Source organism: Bubalus kerabau, chromosome 7 (assembly GCF_029407905.1).
Source record: "Bubalus kerabau isolate K-KA32 ecotype Philippines breed swamp buffalo chromosome 7, PCC_UOA_SB_1v2, whole genome shotgun sequence".
NCBI lineage: Eukaryota > Metazoa > Chordata > Mammalia > Artiodactyla > Bovidae > Bubalus > Bubalus kerabau.
In genome coordinates, this window is record NC_073630.1 from 88,627,207 (window position 1) to 88,652,663 (window position 25,457).

The 25,457-nt window shown below is 36.9% G+C and overlaps 1 pseudogene; it reads right to left on the bottom strand.

The window, feature by feature from the left end:
• LOC129657941 (UDP-glucuronosyltransferase 2B4-like) lies at nucleotides 1-25,121 on the bottom strand (annotated as a pseudogene).
• Nucleotides 25,122-25,457: the final 336 nt, after the last annotated feature.

Consider the following 25,457-nt stretch of genomic DNA (forward strand, 5'->3'; position numbering starts at 1 on the left):
CTAGTCTCTTTTCCCCTTCTTTCCTTTGCCAGCAAACTTCCGGTAATAAAACAGGCAACACTTTGTGATGACAAATGCACCAGTTGCCACACAGGCCAGCAGAAACCCAATCACATCCAGAGAGTGGTACTGGAGCCAGGTGAGGTTGTGGACAGCTGGTCGCAGGTGCTTGGCTCCTTTGTGGCGCATGACGAACTCAATCCAGAAGACTGCTAGGTCTAGGGGCTTTACAGGCCGATCATGATGAATGGCTGATAACCTCATCACATTCTCTTTGTAGCTGAAGGAAAATCAAACAGACATCGATATATAGAATGAGCTATAATTGAAAATTTGTGAAATTTTCTTGCAGATGGAAACAAAGAATGCATCACAGACTTAAAGAAAAATAGATAATTTTCCTGTGAGGTGATTCTTGAGATCTTAGTTTAAGAGCTAGGACTTCTTAAATGTATAGCATTTCAAGCTACAAAGGAAAGAAAGAAAATGGGAGGGGTTTGTGCAGTCTAAAGAATGGAATGAATTAAATCCCAAAAGGAAAGAAAACAACAACAACAATCATGGTTTGTTGTTCAAAGTTTCAAGTATCTAGTAAAGACCTGATAGAAATGTGTTAAAGTGCGGTCATAATCCAGAGATAGCAGGAAAGTCTATGATGAGGTTCCAAGACATGTCCAGGCAGGGCTGATCTTACCTTAGTGAAACAGTGTTCCAAAGTGTTGAAGTGGATTGTCTGTGCTTGACTCCTGATTCTGACATTTATCTTGTTGGCTGCTTTTTTATTCTTTTTGGCCCACAGTTTTATTTGCTTTAAGTTTATTAAAATTTTAAAACATTTTTATTTTTATATTGGAGGGGCCATTCATGATATAATCTATTCCTCAGTTTTTAATTTTTCTATGGAATGGATAGGAATAGTACCTTATCTGATTATTTTGAGATAATTTTTTTGAGATATTTTGAGAATATTGTATTGATTCTTAGAGGCATTCCTAGCATGTTGTATAGTTGCAGTAAATATTTGCTAGCATTGTTGTGATTCTTGTTCTAAAAGACTCTGGAGAAGGTTCAACATTTTACTTCCAGGCATTGCAATTACATTCATTTCTACTGTTGAAATGATGATAGACTAATAGACAAGAAAGAAGGGAGAATAAAGAGATATAACTCAAGAACTCTAAATCACAAAGTGTTACAAGATGACACTGTAAGCAATAGCAATGGAGGCAACTTCCCTCCCTTTTCTGTCAAAACAGAGGAGGCGCACTGGGTTTTTGACAGGACTGCAGTAATCTGGAAACAAATGGTCAGAGTAAAAACCATATTGATTATATTCTTTGCACCCAAAATGGAGAAGTTCTATATGCTCAACCGAAAAAAAAAAAAAAAAAAAGAAGAAATACTAGAAGGCAAGGTGGTTGTCTGAGAAGTCTATATAAATAGCTGAGAAAAGAAGAAAAGCAAAAGGCAAGGAAGAAAGGGAAAGATTACCCAACTCAGTGCAGAGTTCCAAAGAATGCAAAGTGCCAGGCCATTTAAGTGAACAAAGAAAAGAATTAGAGGAAAACAATAGAATGGGAAAGACTAGAAATCTCTTTAAGAAAATTGGCAATATCAAGGGAACATTTCATGCAAGGATGGGCAAAATAAAGGATAGAAATGGTAAAGACCTAACAGAAGCAAGAATACACAAAAGAACCATACAAAAAAGGTGTTAATGACCTGGATAACCACAATGGTATAGTCACCTAGAGCTTAAAAATCAGCATTCAAAAAACTAAGATCGTGGAATCCTGTCCCATCACTTCATGGTAAATAGAAGGAGGAAAAGATGAAACAGAGACAGATTTTATTTTCTTAGGCTCCAAAATCACTGGGGATGGTGACTGCAGCCATGAAATTAAAAGATAGTTGTTCTTTGGAAGGAAAGCTATAGCAAACCTAGACAGCGTATTAAAAAGCAGAGACATCACTTTGCTGACAAAGACCCATATAGCCAAAGTACATTTTTTCAAGTACAGATGTGAGAGTTGGACAATGAAGAAAGCGGAGCACTGAAGAATTGATACTTTTGAATTGTGGTGCTGGAGAAGACTCTTGAGAATCACTTGAGGAGACCAAACTTGCAAGGAGATCAAACTTGCAAGGATATCAAACCAGTCAATCCTACAGGAAATCAACCATGAATATTCATTGGAAGGACTGATGCTGAAGCTCTGATACTTTGGCCACATGATGCAAAGAGCCGACTCATTAGAAAAGACCTTGATGCTGGGGAAGATTGACGGCAAAAGGAGGAGCGGGCAGCAGAGGATGGCATGGTTAGATAGCATCACCAACTCAATGGACATGAGTTTGACCAAACTCCAGGAGCTAGTGAAGGACAGGGAACGCTGGCATGCTGCAGTCCATCGGGTCACAAAGAGTTGGCTACAGCTTAGTGACTGAACAATTGCCACAGCAATGGTAACAACAGTATGTTACTAAACACAATAAGTAGCAGATCATGAATATTCAGTATATAGCAGGTAATAAACCATCTTCATTTTTTGACACCAGTTTTGCATTATTAAGTAAAAATCAATAAAGATACTAGAGAGATGTACATTTATATAAAATCAGCAAATGAAAGGTTTATTTCTTTAAAAAATAGAGAAAAATAATGTAATATTTCTGCTGTTTATTTAAACAGTGGAAACAGTGGCTGACTTTATTTTTGGGGGCTTCAAAATCACTGCAGATGGTGATTGCAGCCATTAAATTAAAAGACACTTACTCCTTGGAAGGAAAGTTATTACCAACCTAGACAGCATATTAAAAAGCAGAGACATTACTTTGTCAACAAAGGTCTGTCTAGTCAAAGCTATGGTTTTTCCAATAGCCATGTATGGATGTGAGAGCTGGACCATAAAGAAGGCTGAGTGCCAAAGAATTGATAGTTTTGAACTATGGTGTCAGAGAAGACTCTTGAGAGTCCCTTGGACTGCAAGACGATCCAACCAGTCCATCTGAAAGGAGATTAGTCCTATGTTCATTGGAAGGACTGATGTTGAAGCTGAAACTCCAATACTTTGGCCATCTGATGCGAAAAGCTGACACATTTGAGAAGACCCTGATGCTGGGAAAGATTGAGGGCAGGAGGAGAAGGGGACGACAGAGGATGAGATGGTTGGACGGCATCACCAACTCAGTGGACAGGAGTTTGGGTAAACTCCGGGAGTTTGTGAAGGACAGGAAGGCCTGGCATGCTGCAGTTCATGGGGTTGCAAAGAGTCAGACACGACTGAGTGACTGAACTGAACTGAACTGAATGTAGTATTTTTGCTGTTAATTTAGGACAATAGCTGTGCTAAGATTAAATTTACATAACACTGCTTATAAAACATAGATATACACTGTGCTACTATTACTGACAAATTCTCAAAATGTTTTCTTTATAAAGACATTATGAAGAAAAGGGGAAATATATACATCATATTTGTGATATTAATTTAATTGTTACTGAAATTCATGTATATTCTTTTTTATTTTTTAATTTTATTTTATTTTTAAACTTTACAAAATTGTATTAGTTTTGCCAAATATCAAAAGGAATCTGCCACAGGTATACATCAAATATTTTTGGTTTCATAAATTTGGCTTTTAAATAGTAATATCTCAAAATACCTATTCAAATAAGACAAAGACAAGGACAATGAAAGGAACTCAGATTGTACCTACCTTTGTAAATAGTATCTACATAGCTGTAATTGAATAAATTAGTATGTTCTAGTTGTTTACTATTTATCAGTGATGGAACCAAAATATTATTACAGACTTGCAGACATAGAGGACAATTTGTTGGTTACCATATTTGGGGGGGTAGAAATATATGGGTGGGGGAGTAGGAGGCAAAAACTACTGAGAAGTATATAAGCTCAAGGATGCATTGTACAACACTAGAAATAGAACCAATATTTTCTACTAGTTTTAAATGGAAAGTAATTTTTAAAAATTGTGTAAATTTTTAAAAGAGAACTATCCCAACATATCACTTCCAAGTCGATTATGCTTAAATTTTATAATTCTTCCAAACAAGACAAACATGGTAACAATCAAAAAGCCTAAGAATACATCTACATTTATAAATAATATCTTCATAGTTGAAACTGGCTAATTAGAAAGTACTAGCTATTTACCATTTATCAGTGATCGGGTCTGAATATTAGCATAGAAAACTTGGAAGATATTGAATATAATGGGAATTTCAGATTGATTATATCAAGGTTGTTTACTGAAAATAAATTGTTAGAAGAGGTTAAAACATTTTTGGAATTCACTTGCTGAAAGAAAGTAAAGTGGACATCTATGTTTCCCTACTTTAACTTCATTCTCAAACTTCTTAATTCTTCTATTACCATTTCAGTGATTCTTCTCATTCTAATGATTAGATCTTTCAAAATTTCTCCACTGCCTTTAAACCACTGACAAACCTTTCCCGTAAAACCATGAAAAAATATTAATGTGACACTCATGGACAGAGGAGCCTGGTAGGCTGCAGTCCATGGGGTCGCTAAGAGTCGGACACGACTGAACGACTTCACTTTCACTTTTCACTTTCCTGCATTGGAGGAGGAAATGGCAACCCACTCCAGTGTTCTTGCCTGGAGAATCCCAGGGACGGCGGGGCCTGGTGAGCTGCTGTCTATGGGGTCACACAGAGTCGGACATGACTGAAGTGACTTAGCAGCAGCAGCAGCACAATAGGTTATTGATGACTGAATTGTGTGAATCTTACTTATGTGAAGACTAATGAGTCTTCATATGAGAACTTCTCCAGAAAGAGTATCTAGTAAAAAAAAAATATACTCACGAAGGATTATTAATGACTTCCTTCAATGCATTGAGCAAATCTCCTGCTGACATTGTTTCCAAGTCCAATCTGACAGCAGCTCCCTTGGCCTTCATGTGAACAATGTTATGAGGTTGATCAGCAAACAAAGGAAGGCCCACCATAGGGATCCCATGGTAGATGGCCTCATAAATGCCGTTGCTTCCACCATGAGTTACAAACGCTTTGGTTTTTGGATGACCTAACATTGAGTGAATTTCAATAAAATTATTAATTTTAAGTCTTAGAAATAAACTGAGAAAAGTGCATTATAAGGTAAATGAAGGAAACAGTGTCTTCAACAACAGGTTATTACACATATGAAAGTCCTTTTAAATTGCTTTGAGAACTCAGAGAAGTAGTGCTGAGTCACTTGGACTTCACAAATGAATCCAGGATTGGCAGGTGAACAATTTGAAAGAGCATTCTGCGTAAAAGAAACCATATGTGCAAAAAAAGAGGAGGGCATGTCAGAAATTATTCTCTTAAAGATATAGTGGAGTCATTTAGTCTGATTAGGAATGGTGTCAGGGGAAGAGAAGGGTAATGGTAGAGGCACTGGAACCAGAGGAAGGAAAAGTAACCTTTTTTCTTGGAGTGTTTTATCACCTCATAAAAATGATTATGAATTTTTTTTTCTTACAGAAAGTGAAGAGTCACTGGTAATAAAAGGAGAGTTCTTATTTTCAGTAGCATTTAGCATACCCCTACAGAAGGGGTATAAAGATATCTATAAAGATAGATGTAATGATAGAATTCAGAGACAGAACAACAATCCAACAAGTTATTGAAAAGTTCATGGTGAGAAATAATTACAGCTAAAATAAAGGTTCTGGTCATAAGGGATATGACTGTGTATAGTTAAATGCCAATTGTTGTGGGTGTGTATGCTCAGTCGCTCAGTCTTCTCCGACTCTTTGTGACCCCATGAACAGAAGCACTCCAGGCTCCTTTGTTCAGGGGATTTTTCAGACAGAAATATTGAAGTGGGTGGCCATTTCCTTCTCCAGAGGATCTTGGGGACCCATGGATAGAACCCACTTCTCCTGTATCTCTTGCACTGGCAGGCAGATTCTTTACCACTGAGCAGATTGGGAAGCCCTGCCAACTGTCCCCATTTCCCCCCAACATAAGAAATAGAAATGAAGCAGTAGTTTTCTTTTTGAGTGTTTCAATAATTCTCTATATATTTGTTTCCCTTTGAAGTACTATCCCTCTGCTCAGCTGTTATTCATGTTTTCAATATTTTTTTTTCTGCCAAGTCTTACCAAGAAGGTCGTTTTGGGGGATCCACTTATACAGCTGAGTATTGGGTCCTAGGGTGTCTGGTTTCTTGCCATCATATCTCCATAGAACCTGTTAAGGTAAAGGTAATAATTTAAAATTATTATCTATCAAAGACAGTCCCTGCATGGCTATAGCACCTGCCATATATATTCATATATATATATATATATATATATATATATATATGAGATAATTTGGAGCTATCATATTAGTTACCTTTCTGGCAGAAAAATCAGACCTTTTATAAAGTTTAACAGACTCATTAAATAGTTGTCCACTATTAAGTTACTGTGTGTACCTTTTGTGGAATCTGGGCAAGAGCTGATGCAATCACATTGGCTCTTTCTTTTGACATGTTACTGACCATTGACCCCAGTGAAAACACCACAATGCCATTTTCTCCAGAGCTCTGCACAAACTCTTCCATTTCCTGTGAAAAAAAGAATTTGTTCCATCACAAAAGAGCAGCAGCATAGCAGACATTATTGAAGTGATTGATGCAAGCAACTAAAGGGAGAAAATAAGATATAGTCTGAAGAAACTAGGGTAGTGGCTTCTTAAAAAATATTGTGGAAGGATACACATAACAGAAAATTTACTTTCTTAATCATTCCTAAATGTATAGTATTGTAGTGTAAAGTATATTCACACCATGCAACCAGTCTCCAGAACTTTTTCTGGAGAAAAACTGGAAGTCTATGCTCATTAAGAAACTCAGTTTCCTCTTTCTCTAGCCTCTGGCAAGTTTCATACTACCCTGTGTTTCTACAAATGTAAGAAGTCTGGATACTTCTTATACATTAAATCCTACAGTATTTGTCTTTTTCTGATTGGTTTATTTCACTCAGCATAAGGTTCATTCGTGTTGTGACATGTCAGAATTTCCTTCTAAAGATAAGCAATATTTCATCATTGTGCATATGACATTTTGTTTATTGTTTTGTCTCTTGATGGACACTTGGGTTGCCCAACTTCTTGGGTCCTGCGAATACAGCTTTTACTTACTTGTTGTGCAAATATCTCACCCAGAGGAATTGCTAAGCTGTATAGATAGACAAGTTTTATACTAGAAAGTGCACATTATTCTTACTGCATGCTATATAGCTAGTTTATAGACTGATTCCCTTTCCCTGCACCCCACTATGTTCTTGAATATGCTAACTTCGCATCTTGGACTTTGGTCACATGTGCTAATAAGTATTTAACACTAAAAAATATTTTGAGTAAACTGTATATGATTTTCAGTAATGACTTTTTTTTTTTTTTTAAACAGACTTCATCCCTTTGGAGAGAAATGGGTCATATGAGGTCATTTCTTTTATTACGTATAATTGTGCAAAGGTGTTTGCATATAAGCAGGAAATGAGATACAGCCAGTACATAGTAGTGACAAGGAGGTGCTGTTAAACAGTACTATACTCAGCCTCTGCATCAGTTATGTTGTTAATTACTAACAGATTTTTAGAAGCTACACTGCAGGATTTAATTCACCTATAGTTCCTTATTATTCTAGGTCTACTAAATATTTATTTATTCCAGGCAGAGTTTTTGAGAATTATTTTAGGTTCATCATTAGTACTTCATTTCCCTATTAGTACATGAAAAATTTATTATTTGAATTACTTTATGTTTATCATTTACTCAGCTCTGTAATCCTTATCCCTTACCTTCAACTTTGTCATAATTTCCCAAACTCTTTATCTAAATTTCTAATTAGAGACATGGAGGAGTCTGACATTGTATTTTGGAAATTCTGTGAAACAGTTCTGTAAGTCCTATTTATAACCCAGAGATGTACTTGCGTAGTTATTTATTTGAGCCACTATATTTCTGGGTTTCTTTACATATGGCACCCTTTGTCTAAACTATATTGTATAATTGATGTCATGGTAGGATGTGCTATGTCCAACTGTGTTGAAGGACCCTCAGTATCACCTACATTAGTCCCCCCAGGGTGCACCTACCCCACAGTGGGAAGGGTGCCCCAGGGCTTTCTGCAGCAGAGATCAGGTCACCTTTTGAGTAGTTCATTTCAAACTAAATAAAGTTCCTGTTGAATCTGAACTTGCCTGGAATTGTTTCTGAATTATTTTGTCTTGTGATCCTTGACCCTTTTAATTAAAAACTTACTTTCTATACTAGAGTAAGTCTACTGTGATCAATGTTCTCTAGTTTTAAAATGTAGAGGAGCAATTTTTTTTCTAGATATTTGATCAAAATCACATACTCATATTTTCTTAGTTCTTTCTTCTATTTTAGATTCATTATTCTTTTCTATCTGGAAAATAATGACCCAATACTTCCATCATAAAATGTATACTTAATGATACTAATTATTTTGTAAAACTTCTTTGCAAAACTATTTTATAATCTAAAAAAGAAAAGAAGGAATTTTTTAAACTTAACCTTGAAGACTGTATTTGATGAGCTTTTTCAAAAGTATAATTTCACCCTGGTGATATCAGTCTTAATATTAAGACACTGAACTCTCTTAAGATTCTCATAGTATATCCAGGTAATGATTGTATTTCCAGTGAGCTGTATTAGCGTTTAAAGTTACTCATTTTCAATGTTTTGTTTCATTGGCTTGCTACCCAAAATTTTTCATCTATTTTGTGAAAAATGCATCCAATTAGTGTTATTGTAATACATCTTATCTCTACAAATTAATTACCAAAAATGACTGGTTCATCTCATTCTCTGATATCTTAAAAAAAATATGTAAGTTCATGGCAAGAAAATATGCAAAAGTATGAAAAATTATTTAAAAGGGAGTAAGATTTACTAAAACTCTGTATCCAGAGATATTCTTAATTTCAAAGTCATATGTTTTTAGAAAATGTTGAAAATGTATTTGACATATTACATTATGTAAGCTGAGATGTAAAACATGATGATTGATTCATCTATTATTGTAATACGATTGCCATTTTAATGATGGTTCAAATTTTCATCATTATAATTTTTTTTTTTTTGTGGCTGGATAAATTAACATCTGGCCTCTTAGCAAGTATGATGATTATAATAAAATATTGTAGTCTATATTCACTATTTTGTACCTTATATCTCTAGGGCTTATTTACTAAGAAAACTTACAAGTTTGTATCCTTAAACAACATCTCTCCTATTTCCCACCTATCAGGCCCTGGAAGGAGAAGGAAATGGCAACCAGGGACGGGGGAGCCTGGTGGACTGCTGGCTACGGGGTCACACAGAGTCGGACACGACTGAAGTGACTTAGCAGCAGCAGCAGCCCCTGGAAACCACCATATTACTCTCTATTATTATGAGTCAGCATTTTTGGATTCCACATATAAGTGATATCACACAATATTTGTCTTTCTCTGTCTTTTCAAAGAAGTAAACAAAATTAAAAACCTTAGCTAGACTTACCAAGAAAAAGAGGACTCAAATAAATACAATTATAAATGAAACAGGATACATTAAAGTTGATACTGCAAAAGTGTATAGGATCCAAAGGGACTACTATGAATAATTATATGCTAATAAACTATATACCTAAGAAGAATGGATAACTTTTTAAAAACACAATCTACCAGAACTGAGTAAGGAAGAAATAGAAAATCTGAATAGCCGTAATGAGTAAAGAAGTCAAGTCAGTAATCACAAACCTACCAACACATAAGATGGTTGGATGGCATCACTGACTCAATGGACATGAGTTTGAGCAAGCTCCAGGAACTGGTGATGGACAGGGAAGCCTGGTGTGCTGCAGTCCATGGGGTCACAAAGAGTCAGACATGACTGAGTGAATGAACTAACAACTAACCAACACATAAAACACCAGGACCAGATGGCTTCACTGAGGAATTCTATAAATCAGTATAGGATAATTAACCTAGTTCTTCAGAAAATCTTAAAAATTAAAAAAGAGTATACAAGGCCAGCATTACCCTTATACCAAATAGATAAGAACAGTACAAAAGTAAAAACTACAGGCCAATGTCCAGATTATAGTATAGGTGCAAAAATTATCAACAAAGTATCAGCAATTAAATTCAGATCAGATCAGTCGCTCAGTCATGTCCGACTCTCTGCGACCCCATGAATCACAGCAGGCCAGGCCTCCCTGTCCATCACCAACTCCTGGAGTTCACTCAGACTGACGTCCATCGAGTCAGTGATGCCATCCAGCCATCTCATCCTCTGTCGTCCCCTTCTCCTCCTGCCCCCAATCCCTCCCAGCATCAGAGTCTTTTCCAATGAGTCAACTCTTAGCATGAGATGGCCAAAGTACTGGAGTTTCAGCTTTAGTATCATTCCTTCCAAAGAAATCCCAGAACTGATCTCCTTCAGAATGGACTGGTTGGATCTCCTTGCAGTCCAAGGGACTCTCAAGAGTCTTCTCCAACACCACAGTTCAAAAGCATCAATTCTTTGGTGCTCAGCTTTCTTCACAGTCCAACTCTCACATCCATACATGACCACAGGAAAAAACATAGCCTTGACTAAATGAACCTTTGATGGCAAAGTAATGTCTCTGCTTTTGAATATGCTATCTAGGTTGGTCATAACTTTCCTTCCACGGAGTAAGCGTCTTTTAATTTCATGGCTGCAGTCACCATCTGTAGTGATTTTGGAGCCCAGAAAAATAAAGTCTGACACTGTTTCCACTGTTTCCCCATCTATTTCCCATGAAGTGGTGGGACCGAGAACACATTAAAAGAATTATATACCAAGACCAAGTGAGAATTATCTCTAACATGTAAGGATGCTTCAGTGTAGCCAAATAATAATTGTGATACACTGCATGAATAGATGGAGAAGGCAATGTCAACTCACTTCAGTACTCTTGCCTGGAAAATCCCATGGACAGAGGAGCCTGGTAGGCTTCAGTCTATGGGGTCACAAAGAGTTGGACATGACTGAGCAACTTCACTTTTACTTTTCATTTTCATGCATTGGAGAAGGAAATGGCAACCCACTCCAGTGTTCTTGCCTGGAGAATCCCAGGGATGGCAGAGCCTGGTGGGCTGCCATCCATGGGGTCGCAGAGAGTTGGACACGACTGAAGTGACTTAGCAGCAGCATGAATAGAATGAAATATAAAATAAGTTTATTATCTCAATAGATGTACAAAAAACATTTGATAAGATACGACATTCTCTTATGATAAAACCCCTCAACATAGGGAATAAAGAACATAATTCAATGTAATAAAGTTACATTGTAAAAATGTAATAAAAGAGTTACAATGTAATAAAAGAGATGTATGACAAACCCAGATCTAACATTATACTCAAGAGTGAAAGTTTGAAAGCTTTTTCTCAAAGATCAGGAACAAGATAAGGATGCTAAATGTCATATTGATTCAACATAGTCCTAGCTAGAGCAACTAGGCAAGGCAACGAAATGAAAGGCATTCTAAATAAGAAAGGAAGAAATAAAATTTTCATTTTCTTTGCAGAAGACATTTTTTTGTGTGCAAAAAATCTCATAGATTCAGCTAAAAACCTGAATTAATAAATTCAATAAAACTGCATTAAGGTTATATGCTGATAATATCAACATACAGAAATTAGTTCTGTTTTTATGTACTGACAATGCAACTTCTGAAAAAAGCTATCCCAATCACAACAGCATCAAAAGAAGAAAATAACTAGGAATAAATTTAATGAATGATGTGAAAAATCTATACAGTTATTACAGGCATTTTTTTTAGAAATACAAGAAAACACAGATAAATAGAAAGTTGTCCTGTGTTAATGGATCAGAAGAATTAGTATTGTTAAAATGTTCACATTGCTGCTGCTGCTGCTGCTAAGTTGCTTCAGTCGTGTCCGACTCTGTGCGACCCCATAGACGGCAGCCCACCAGGCTCCGCCGTCCCTGGGATTCTCCAGGCAAAAACACTGGAGTGGGTTGCCATTGCCTTCTCCGAAAATGTTCACACTACCTAGAGCCAAAGGCAGTTTCAAAGGCACCTCCCAATTTTAAATTATATTACAAAGCTGCAATATTTCAAATCATATTGTACTGGCAAAAAATAGACACATTGACCAATGGAACAGCATTGAAGATTTAGAATCAAAATCCTGAGAATATAGTCAACCAATATTCAACATGGGAATCAAGAATATCTAATGGGTAAATAACAGTCACTTCTTTATTTTCTGAGGAAACTGAATAAACATAAGCAAAAAAATGAAATGAGGTCCTTATCTTACACCACTCACAAAAATAACTCAAAATGAATCAAAGATTTAAACATAAGACCAGATACTATGACACTCCTACCTACAAGAAAACATAGGCATGAATCTCCCTATGTTTGATTTTGAAAATGATTTTTTGATATGATATCACAATCACAATAAAAGAAAAAAATAAACAAATTGGACTGTGTCAAACTTAAAAGTTTCTTCATAACAAAAGAAACAAACAAGATGAAAATGCAACCTGCAGAATGGAACAAAAATGGTTTTGTAACCACATGTTGAGCAAGGAGGGTAATATCCATAATATATATAGAACTTATACTACAAAATTCAATTAAAGAATGCGCAGATTATCAAATTGACATTTTCCAAACAAAATGTCCAAATGACCACCAGATATATGAAAAGATGCTCAATAACACTAATCATCAGGGAAATGTATTTCAAAACCACAATGAGATATTACCTCATACCTGTTAGAAAGTCTGAAACTAAGAAGAGATGTGTTGTGAGAAGGTAGAGAAAAGTGTCCCACTGTCAGTGGGGATGTAAACTGTTTAGCTCTTAGAGAACACAAAATGAAAGTTCCTAAAATAATTAAAAATAGATCTGCTGTATGACCCAGTTATCCCATTTCTGGGTATGCAGCCAAAAAACAAAAATAAAAACAGGATAGCAAAGAGATATATATGCTCCCATGTTTATTGTAGCATTATTCACAATAGCTAAGAAACAACTTATGTGCCCATCAATGGGTAAATCTTAAAAAAGATTTCACGCACACACACTCAGAATGGAATGTTATTCACCCACGAGAAAGAAGGAAATCCTGCCAATTTCAATAACATAGACGGACCTTGAAGATGTGATGCTAAAATTTGTGCTTTAATTCTAATCTTTATCTACTTCTATAATGAAATATGAATTATGACATATATCATGAAAATTGTAATTCTAGCTTACATTATTTTTTAACCTTCAGGAAAATTGTGACCTTTTAATATTTCTTATTTTATAGCTGATTTAGTGTAATTAAGCATTTTTATGAAAACATAGATTTATACATACATTCATTTATATTGTTGAAGAAGGTTGTTCATTTTAGCTAGAGCCTTATAACTTACAAAAATATTTTAGTCATCTTGCTCACCTGATTGCCAAACCTTAAATATTCTTTTTTTTAAATTAAAAATTTTAACTTAAATATGTTAAATTAAATTTGCTTTAGTAAACTTTATTACATTTATTGAATTATTTGCATTAACAATTTTTTAATTTAGTAAACTTTTTAAATTTATTTTTTAAAAACTCCATAAGACTTCCCTGGTGGCTCAGTGTTACAAGAATTTGCCTGCAAAGCAGGAGATGCAAGTTTGATCCCTGGGTCTGGAAGGTCCCCTGGAGGAGGAAATGCCAACCCACTCCAGTATTCTTGCTTTGGAAATCTCATGGACAGAGGAGCCTGGTGGGCTACAGTCCACGGGATCGTAAAAGAGTTGGACACGACTTTGCAACTAGACAGCAACAGTGGGGTGTCTACTTTAGCAGCTTTCTGAGTAATATAATCTTGATTAGGAAAATCATCTCAATTTCAGTAAGATTCCTGGCAAACATTGGGCTAGTGATGTAACACTAGTAACAAAATAAGAATAATGAAGATAGTTCATATTTCTTCTGGATCATTAGATGCTACTGACATTTTGGATGTTTCACACGTACTTGCAATTTTTCCCTCAATGACAATATGAGGTTGTTACTATTATAAGATTTAGTGTTGTCCTATCTCTGAATATGTTGCCTGTATCTTGAACAACCTGCTGAATATTCTCCTTTCCCACTCTACCGTTTACAATCCAACCCAATGACTACATCCTGTTTTTTTTTTGAAGGATATGTGACCATATCTCTTTCTTATCCCTTTCAATGTTCTTGCAGGTGCTCCTGCTAGATGTTTCTCATGTTAATAATTATCTGTTTCCAATTCACCTCACCAGCATTATCAGCCTCTTTACTTAGTCTCTTCTTGTTTAGACTGAACTTGTACTTCTTGGGAACTGTCATTATCACTCTACCTGCTTTTCTTTTCTATCTTCTTCTATCCCAGCCGTAGCCCTTCTGTTTATTCATGAACATCTTTCAGATTTTCCTATGATTCATGCTGGATGTTTCTTTAGCACAGTGGTCTTTTCTTTTATAATACTTTTACACACTTTTTATGACTTCCTTGTATTCTGTCTTTCTAGGTGGAGTGTCAGGTGGCAGAAACTGTCTACACCGTTTCTCTATATTAGCTCTCCCCAAATAAGTTATATATATAATTATCCTATAGTAGGACAATTATGCTACTATAATTGTAACTAACATTATGCTAATATTAAAATATGCATTATATATTTACTATATTTTTATATAATAATATAACTATAAATGTCTGATACTTCATTATGTGAGTAGTGAAGTCATAATTTAACATATTCTCAAAGTCTCTAGCATATTCTGTTTATTCTGTGATGTTAATAAATTTCAGATACTTGTGTTGACATAGAAATATATCAGTTTCTAACTGGAAGTTCACTGTATCCGGCTTCTCACATCTGACGCATTGTAATCAAACATTCTAAATAAAGAATGCAGGATGATTCCTATTGAAAACGCAAAGTTAACAAAGAATAACAACGAGGAGTAGGTGACCTTAGGCAGGGATTTGGCAGGTTTGCAGTGGAGCCCTCCAACAAATTCAAAATTTGGTAGCTGTGGGCGAGGAAATGAAAAATCCCAATAGTTTCGAATGAGCCACATTTCAGCTTTCCCCATTGTCTCAACTAATGTAGTGGGCCTTCCTGAAAGTGAAAATAAAAACAAAAACAACAACAAATGTTGGATCAAATGAGAATATTGCTGTGTGTGTATATATATATTATGCTTGGTCATTCAGTTGTGTCTGACTCTTTGTGACTCCATGGACTGCAGCCGTCCAGGCTCCTCTATCCATGGGGATTCTCCAGGCAAGACTACTGGAATGGGTTGCCATGACCTCCTTTAGGGGATCTTCCCAACTCAGGGATGGAACCCAGGTCTCCTGCATCGCAGGTGGATTCTTTACCATCTGAGCCACCAGGGAAGCCCATGTATATACATTTGGTAAGTTTTATAAAGGACCTTGGGGGGAGGAGCCAAGATGGCGGAGGAGTAGGACGGGGAGAACACTTTCTCCCCCACAAATTCATCAAAAGAGCATTTAAACGTCGAGTAAATTCCACAAAACAACTTCTGAATGCCGGCAGAGGACATCAGGCACCCAGAAAAGCAGCCCAACTCTTCAAAAGGAGGTAGGAAAAAATATAAAAGACAAAAAAAGAGACAAAAGAGGGAGGGACGGAGTTCCGTCCCAGGAAGGGAGTCTTAAAAAGAGAGAAGTTTCCAAACACCAGGAAACCCTCTCACTGCCGAATCTGTGCCGAGCTTTGGAAGCACAGAGGGCAACATAAAAGGGAGGGGAAAAAAAATAAACAATTAAAAATCGCGGATTGTGAGCCCTAAGGTAACTCCCCCAGCGGAGAAGCAGCGCAGACGCCTGCACACGGCATTAGCAAGCGGGGGCTGGGCAGGGAAGTGCGGCGCGGGCTGTGTCCCTTAGAGTAAGAATCGGGCCGAATGTCCTGAGCGCTATCTGAGCGAAATAATTTGGGCTAGCAAACCAGACTGTGGGATATCTACCACGCGAAAAGCCAGCCCTAACCTAAGACACCGCCAGGCCCGCGCACAGAACAAAGGACTGAATAGAGATAGCCGGCTGCAGACCTTCCCCCTCCGGTGACAGGCAGCCAGAGCGGGAAGGGGGCAATCGCAGCCCCAGAGAGACACTATCTATAAAACTGTAAGCAGGCTTCTTTGCTAACTAAAACTTCTTGGGGGTCTGGACGGTCAACAGCTGCCTGAGAAGGTGCGCCGGTTTTACACCCAGATAACCGAGTGGCGGGGAGGCGATAAGTCGCAGCATTGGCGCCCGCCAAACACATCACCTGAGCTGCTCGGATCTGGGAAGAGCACAAAACGCAGGCCCAACCGAGTCTGCGCCTCTGAGGACTACCCGAGTGCCTGAACCTGAGCGGCTTGGACCTGGGAGCTCAGCCCAGGGCCGGCCTCTGATTGTTCCCGGCGGAACAACCTAGAGCCCGAGCAGTGTGGGCAGGGAGGCTACACGCGCCGTGAGCGGGGGCAGACCCAGTGTGGCTGAGGCACTGCGAGTGCACGCCAGTGTTACCTGTTTGCAGCATCCCTCCCTCCCTCCCCACAGCGCGGCTGAACAAGTGAGCCTAAATTAAAAAAAAAAAAAAAAAAAAATAGTGTCCTCAACCATCCCCTTTGTGTCAGGGCGGGAACCAGACACTGAAGAGACCAGCAAACAGAAGAAGCTATAACAGAGGGAAACGCCTTGGAAGCTACAGGCCATAGATTAAAACCCTGTGGTTACTACGGATTACATAGGAAGGGGCCTATAGATCTTGAGAAATATAAGTCGGACTAAGGAACTGCCAAAAATGAACTGAACCCACAATACTCACAACAAAACCAGAGAAAGACCTAGATATATTTTTACTATTTTTACGATCAATCTTTCTTTCTTTTTTTTTTTAATTTAAAAAAATTTTTTTAAGTCCTCTATTGTCCTTTAATTTTCACTTTTATAACTATTACTTTGCAAAAAAAAAAAAAAAAGACCCTATTTTTTTTTTCTTCTTCAGCAAACTTCATATATATATTTTATAATTTTTTGACCGTGGTTTTTTTTTTTTTCTTTTTTCTTTTTCTTCTTTTCTTTAACATTGTGTTTTTGAAATTCCAAACTCTACTCTAGATTTTTAATTTTAGCCTTTTGATATATGTTATCAATTTTGTACCTATAGTTTTTTTCATAATTTCTGTGACTTTTTTTTTCCTGTTTCTTTCTCTTCTTCTTTTATATAACATCGTATATCTGCAATTCCAAACTCTACTCAAGATTTTTAATTTATACTTTTTGGTATTTGATATCAATTTTGTACCTGTATTTTCTTTATAATTTTTGCGACATTGTTTTTGTTGGTTTGTTTGTTTTCTCTCTTTATTTTTCTTCTTCTTCTTTTTTTTTTTTTTAACGTTGTATTTTTGAAATTCCAAACTCTACTCTAGATTTTTAATTTTTGCTTTTTGGTATTAGTTATCAATTTTGTACCTGTAGTTTCTTTATAATTTTCACGACCTTGTTTGTTTTTCTTTGTTCGTTTTTTCTCTCTTTCTTTTCCTTCTTCTTTTCATTAACATCGCATTTTTGAAATTTCAAACTCTACTCTAGATTTCTAATTTTTGTTTTTATGTATTTGTTACCAATTTTATACCTTTAAGAACCCAATCTTCAGGACCCATTTTTCACTAGTGTATGAGATTACAGGCTTGACTGCTCTCTCTCCCTTTGGACTCTCCATTTTCTCCACCAGGTCACCTGTATCTCCTCCCTAACCCCTCTCTACTCTACCCAACTCTGTGAATTTCTGTGTGTTCCAGACGGTGGAGAACACTTAAGGAACTGATTACTGGCTGGATCTGTCTCCCTCCTTTTCATTTCCCCCTTTTATCCTTCTGGCCACCTCTGTCTCCTGCCTCCTTCTTCTCTTCCCTGTATAACTCCGTGAACATCTCTGAGCGGTCCAGTTGTGGAGTGCACATAAGGAAGTGACTACTGGCTAGCCCACTCTCTCCACTATTGATTCCACCTCATCTCATTTGGGTCACCTCTTACTCCCTCCTCCCTCTTCTCTTCTCCATGTAACGCTGTGAACCTCTCTGAGTGACCCTCACAGTAGAGAAACTTTTCATCTTTAACGTAGATGTTTTATCAGTGGTGCTGTATAGAAGGAGAAGTTTTGAAACTACTGTAAAATTAAGACCTATAACTGGAAGTAGGAGGCTTAAGTCCAAACCCTGACTCCAGGGAACTCCTGACTCCAAGGAACATTAATTGATAGGAGCTCATCAAACGCCTCCATACCGACACTGAAACCAAGAACCACACAAGGGCCAACAAGTTCCAGGGAAAGACATAACAAGCAAATTCTCCAGCAACAAAGGAACACAGCCCTGAGCTTCAAGATACAGGCTGCCCAAAGTCACCCCAAAACCATAGACATCTCATAACTCATTACTGGACATTTCATTACACTCCAGAGAGAAGAAATACAGCTCCATCCACCAGAACATCGACACAAGCTTCCCTAACCAGGAAACCTTGACAAGCCACCTGTACAAACCCACACACAGCGAGGAAACGCCACAATAAAGAGAACTCCACAAACTGCCAGAATACAGAAAGGACACCCCAAACTCAGCAATTTAAACAAGATGAAGAGACAGAGGAATACCCAGCAGATAAAGGAACAGGATAAATGCCCACCAAACCAAACAAAAGAGGAAGAGATAGGGAATCTACCTGATAAAGAATTCCGAATAATGATAGTGAAATTGATCCAAAATCTTGAAATTAAAATGGAATCACAGATAAATAGCCTGGAGGCAAGGAATGAGAAGATGCAAGAAAGGTTTAACAAGGACTTAGAAGAAATAAAAAAGAGTCAATATATAATGAATAATGCAGTAAGTGAAATTAAAAACACTCTGGAGGCAACAAATAGTAGAATAACAGAGGCAGAAGACAGGATTAGTGAATTAGAAGATAGAATGGTAGAAATAAATGAATCAGAGAGGATAAAAGAAAAACGAATTAAAAGAAATGAGGACAATCTCAGAGACCTCCAGGACAATATTAAACGCTACAACATTCGAATCATAGGGGTCCCAGAAGAAGAAGACAAAAAGAAAGACCATGAGAAAATACTTGAGGAGATAATAGTTGAAAACTTCCCTAAAATGGGGAAGGAAATAATCACCCAAGTCCAAGAAACCCAGAGAGTCCCAAACAGGATAAACCCAAGGCGAAACACCCCAAGACACATAGTAATCAAATTAGCAAAGATCAAACACAAAGAACAAATATTAAAAGCAGCAAGGGAAAAACAACAAATAACACACAAGGGAATTCCCATAAGGATAACAGCTGATCTTTCAATAGAAACTCTTCAAGCCAGGAGGGAATGGCAAGACATACTTAAAATGATGAAAGAAAATAACCTACAGCCCAGATTATTGTACCCAGCAAGGATCTCATTCAAGTATGAAGGAGAAATCAAAAGCTTTTCAGACAAGCAAAAGCTGAGAGAATTCTGCACCACCAAACCAGCTCTCCAACAAATACTAAAGGATATTCTCTAGACAGGAAACACAAAAATTGTGTATAAATTCGAACCCAAAACAATAAAGTAAATGGCAACGGGGTCATACTTATCAGTAATTACCTTAAACGTAAATGGGTTGAATGCCCCAACCAAAAGACAAAGACTGGCTGAATGGATACAAAAACAAGACCCCTGCATATGTTGTCTACAAGAGACCCACCTCAAAACAGGGGACACATACAGACTGAAAGTGAAGGGCTGGAAAAAGATTTTCCATGCGAATAGGGACCAAAAGAAAGCAGGAGTAGCAATACTCATATCAGATAAAATAGACTTTAAAACAAAGACTGTGAAAAGAGACAAAGATGGTCACTACATAATGATCAAAGGATCAATCCAAGAAGAAGATATAACAATTATAAATATATATGCACCCAACACGGGAGCACCGCAGTATGTAAGACAAATGCTAACAAGTATGAAAGGAGAAATTAACAATAACACAATAATAGTGGGAGACTTTAATACCCCACTCACACCTATGGATAGATCAACTAAACAGAAAATTAACAAGGAAACACAAACTTTAAATGATACAATAGACCAGTTAGACCTAATTGATATCTATAGGACATTTCATCCCAAAACAATGAATTTCACCTTCTTCTCAAGCGCACATGGAACCTTCTCCAGGATAGATCACATCCTGGGCCATAAAGCTAGCCTTGGTAAATTCAAAAAAATAGAAATCATTCCAAGCATCTTTTCTGACCACAATGCAGTAAGATTAGATCTCAATTACAGGAGAAAAACTATTAAAAAATCCAACATATGGAGGCTGAACAACACGCTGCTGAATAACCAACAAATCACAGAAGAAATCAAAAAAGAAACCAAAATTTGCATAGAAACGAATGAAAATGAAAACACAACAACCCAAAACCTGTGGGACACGGTAAAAGCAGTCCTAAGGGGAAAGTTCATAGCAATACAGGCACACCTCAAGAAACAAGAAAAAAGTCAAATAAATAACCTAACTCTACACCTAAAGCAACTAGAAAAGGGAGAAATGAAGAACCCCAGGGTTAGTAGAAGGAAAGAAATCTTAAAAATTAGAGCAGAAATAAATGCAAAAGAAACAAAAGAGACCATAGCAAAAATCAACAAAACCAAAAGCTGGTTCTTTGAAAGGATAAATAAAATTGACAAACCATTAGCCAGACTCATCAAGAAACAAAGGGAGAAAAATCAAATCAATAAAATTAGAAATGAAAATGGAGAGATCACAACAGACAACACAGAAATACAAAGGATCATAAGAGACTACTATCAACAATTATATGCCAATAAAATGGACAACGAGGAAGAAATGGACAAATTCTTAGAAAAGTACAACTTTCCAAAACTCGATCAGGAAGAAATAGAAAATCTTAACAGACCCATCACAAGCACGGAAATTGAAATTGTAATAAAATATCTTCCAGCAAACAAAAGCCCAGGTCCAGACGGCTTCACAGCTGAATTCTACCAAAAATGTAGAGAAGAGCTAACACCTATCCTGCTCAAACTCTTCCAGAAAATTGCAGAGGATGGTAAACTTCCAAACTCATTCTATGAGGCCACCATCACCCTAATACCAAAACCTGACAAAGATCCCACAAAAAAAGAAAACTACAGGCCAATATCACTGATGAACATAGATGCAAAAATCCTTAACAAAATTCTAGCAATCAGAATCCAACAACACATTAAAAAGATCATACACCATGACCAAGTGGGCTTTATCCCAGGGATGCAAGGATTCTTCAATATCCGCAAATCAATCAGTGTAATACACCACATTAACAAATTGAAAAATAAAAACCATATGATTATCTCAATAGATGCAGAGAAAGCCTTTGACAAAATTCAACATCCATTTATGATCAAAACTCTCCAGAAAGCAGGAATAGAAGGAACATACCTCAACATAATCAAAGCTATATATGACAAACCCACAGCAAACATTATCCTCAATGGTGAAACATTGAAAGCATTTCCTCTAAAGTCAGGAACAAGACAAGGGTGCCCACTTTCACCATTACTATTCAACATAGTTTTGGAAGTTTTGGCCACAGCAATCAGAACAGAAAAAGAAGTAAAAGGAATCCAAATTGGAAAAGAAGAAGTAAAGCTCTCACTGTTTGCAGATGACATGATCCTCTACATAGAAAACCCTAAAGATTCCACCAGAAAATTACTAGAACTAATCAATGACTATAGTAAAGTTGCAGGATATAAAATCAACACCCAGAAATCCCTTGCATTCCTATACACTAATAATGAGAAAACAGAAAGAGAAGTTAAGGAAACAATTCCATTCACCATTGCAACGGAAAGAATAAAATATTTAGGAATATATCTACCTAAAGAATCTAAAGACCTATATATAGAAAACTATAAAACACTGGTGAAAGAAATCAAAGAGGACACTAACAGATGGAGAAATATACCATGTTCATGGATTGGAAGAATCAATGTAGTGAAAATGAGTATACTACCCAAAGCAATCTATAGATTCAATGCAATCCCTATCAAGCTACCAACAGCATTCTTCACAGAGCTAGAACAAATAATTTCACAATTTGTATGGAAAAACAAAAAACCTCGAATAACCAAAGCGATCTTGAGAAAGAAGAATGGAACTGGAGGAATCAACCTACCTGACTTCAGGCTCTACTACAAAGCCACAGTTATCAAGACAGTATGGTACTGGCACAAAGACAGAAATATAGATCAATGGAACAAAATAGAAAGCCCAGAGATAAATCTACGCACATATGGACACCTTATCTTCGACAAAGGAGGCAAGAATATACAATGGATTAAAGACAATCTCTTTAACAAGTGGTGCTGGGAACTCTGGTCAACCACTTGTAAAAGAATGAAACTAGAACACTTTCTAACACCATACACAAAAATAAACTCAAAATGGATTAAAGATCTAAACGTAAGACCGGAAACTATAAAACTCCTAGAGGAGAACATAGGCAAAACACTCTCTGACATACATCACAGCAGGATCCTCTATGACCCACCTCCCAGAATATTGGAAATAAAAGCAAAAATAAACAAATGGGACCTAATTAACTTTAAAAGCTTCTGCACATCAAAGGAAACTATTAGCAAGGTGAAAGACAGCCTTCAGAATGGGAGAAGATAATAGCAAATGAAGCAACTGACAAACAACTAATCTCGAGAATATACAAGCAACTCCTACAGCTCAACTCCAGAAAAATAAATGACCCAATCAAAAAATGGGCCAAAGAACTAAATAGACATTTCTCCAAAGAAGACATACAGATGGCTAACCAACACATGAAAAGATGCTCAACATCACTCATTATCAGAGAAATGCAAATCAAAACCACTATGAGGTACCATTTCACACCAGTCAGAATGGCTGCGATCCAAAAGTCTACAAGTAATAAATGCTGGAGAGGGTGTGGAGAAAAGGGAACCCTCTTACACTGTTGGTGGGAATGCAAACTAGTACAGCCACTATGGAGAACAGTGTGGAGATTCCTTAAAAACTGGAAATAGACATGCCTTATGATCCAGCAATCCCACTGCTGGGCATACACACTGAGAAAACCAGAAGGGAAAGAGACACGAGTACCCCAATGTTCATCGCAGCACTGTTTATAATAGCCAGGACATGGAAGCAACCTAGATGTCCATCAGCAGATGAATGGATAAGAAAGCAGTGGTACATATACACAATGGAGTATTATTCAGCCATTAAAAAGAATACATTTGAAGCAGTTCTAATGAGGTGGATGAAACTGGAGCCTATTATACAGAGTGAAGTAAGCCAGAAAGAAAAACACCAATACAGTATACTAACGCATATATATGGAATTTAGAAAGATGGTAACAATAACCCTGTGTACGAGACAGCAAAAGAGACACTGATGTATAGAACAGTCTTATGGACTCTGTGGGAGAGGGAGAGGGTGGGAAGATTTGGGAGAATGGCATTGAAACATGTAAAATATCATGTATGAAACGAGTTGCCAGTCCAGGTTCGATGCACGATACTGGATGCTTGGGGCTGGTGCACTGGGACGACCCAGAGGGATGGAATGGGGAGGGAGGAGGGAGGAGGGTTCAGGATGGGGAACACATGTATACCTGTGGCGGATTCATTTTGATATTTGGCAAATCTAATACAGTTATGTTAAGTTTAAAAATAAAATAAAATTAAAAAAAAAAAATAAAGGACCTTGGGATGATGTGACCAAATATGTTTCAGTGTAACTGTTCTTTGACAAATATACAACATTAGATAGGATAATATGATATAATATAACACTATTTGGAAACTGAACTTCACAAGTAGAAACAATTTCTAAATGCTACCTAGATACTTGAGCTACAAATATGTGTTTAATTCTCAGTGTACATGTCTTCATTTGCCAAGACATTTTATGAGATTTTTAGTGACTTACATTTTTAAGTTAAAAAGAAAGACATTTGTAAGTTGATAGATAGTCACTTGCAAAAGTTCTACGTGCTTCAAATTGTGGTTAATGACTTCCTGGTATTCAGTACTAGTAAAGGACTACAAGGTTGTACCTCACCCTATAATTTAAGTGTTTTCATTTCATGATATTTATAAGATTGATGGGTATTTTATATTTTTATTTGAATGTTTCACTTATTTGAGACAAATTTCAGTGAATTTATATTTATATAAACACACTCCAAGGCTCTATAAAGATAGGACTTAATGCTACCAACTAAACACATGACTTACCTAGTACTTCACTGTAAAACTGATTCCAGTTCTTCTCATTGTATGCCTGGAACCAGAAGTCAAAATACAGTACATATATCATATTTTTGACCCTCTCCATGAATGTCATGTGATCACTTAATTCTGAATACATAACAGGTACATAGGATGGTGGGAATGGAAGCCTTCCACTCTTCTTTTCAACTGAAGATCCAGGTGTGGAGTAGAGACTGTACATGAATGGTATTTTAAGTATCTCAGCCAGCAGCTCACCACAGGGTCCAATAGCATCTGCAAAAATGACATTGAACCTTTCTTCATGCAGGTTTGTCATAAGTTTCTTATTTGAAACAACTTCTTTACATGTCTTCATTAACATATCAGAATATTCCCAAAATAAACTTTGCACTGTTGAAAGATGGTTCCAAAAGGAGTCTCACCGCATGCATCCATGTCTCAATACAAAGTTTGACAAAATTCTCATTTTCTTCTTTAGTTAAAGATAGAGGGAAAGTCTCCAATTTGAGAGAAGATGGTTTTTTGGGATCAATGAAAGTGGTAACTGAAGGTGTCAAAACAGTCACCTCATGACCCCTTGTCACAAGTTCATCCAGAATTGTCTTCATATTCATCCAATGACTATATTCCATTGGCCACACCAGCACCTTTCCACAACTTCCAGAATTAAAGTAGCAAGTCAGTTGTAGCAGCAGCAGAAGTGAGAGCCGTTGCATAGACATCTTGTGCATATGCAGTACTTTAAGCAATTACTGAAGACTTTTTCTATTGCTCAGGCTTATATCCAGAAGACATCAATCAGAAGCTAAATTATAACTCCTATGCGTAAAGTAAATAGATTACACATATAGTCAGCAGATGTGGAAATCAGGTGAAAGGGAAAAGTATAGAACACTTCGAGATTATAGTGTGTTTATTACTGTTTTGTCACCGCCATCACCAATCTAAAAGTCGATGAACTTTTACACACAAATCAATTATATTATGTAAGAAAGAAGATTAGTGTAAATCACTGCAAATGAGAGGCTCTTGTGTCTGCTGTTTCCTTGACACAGAAT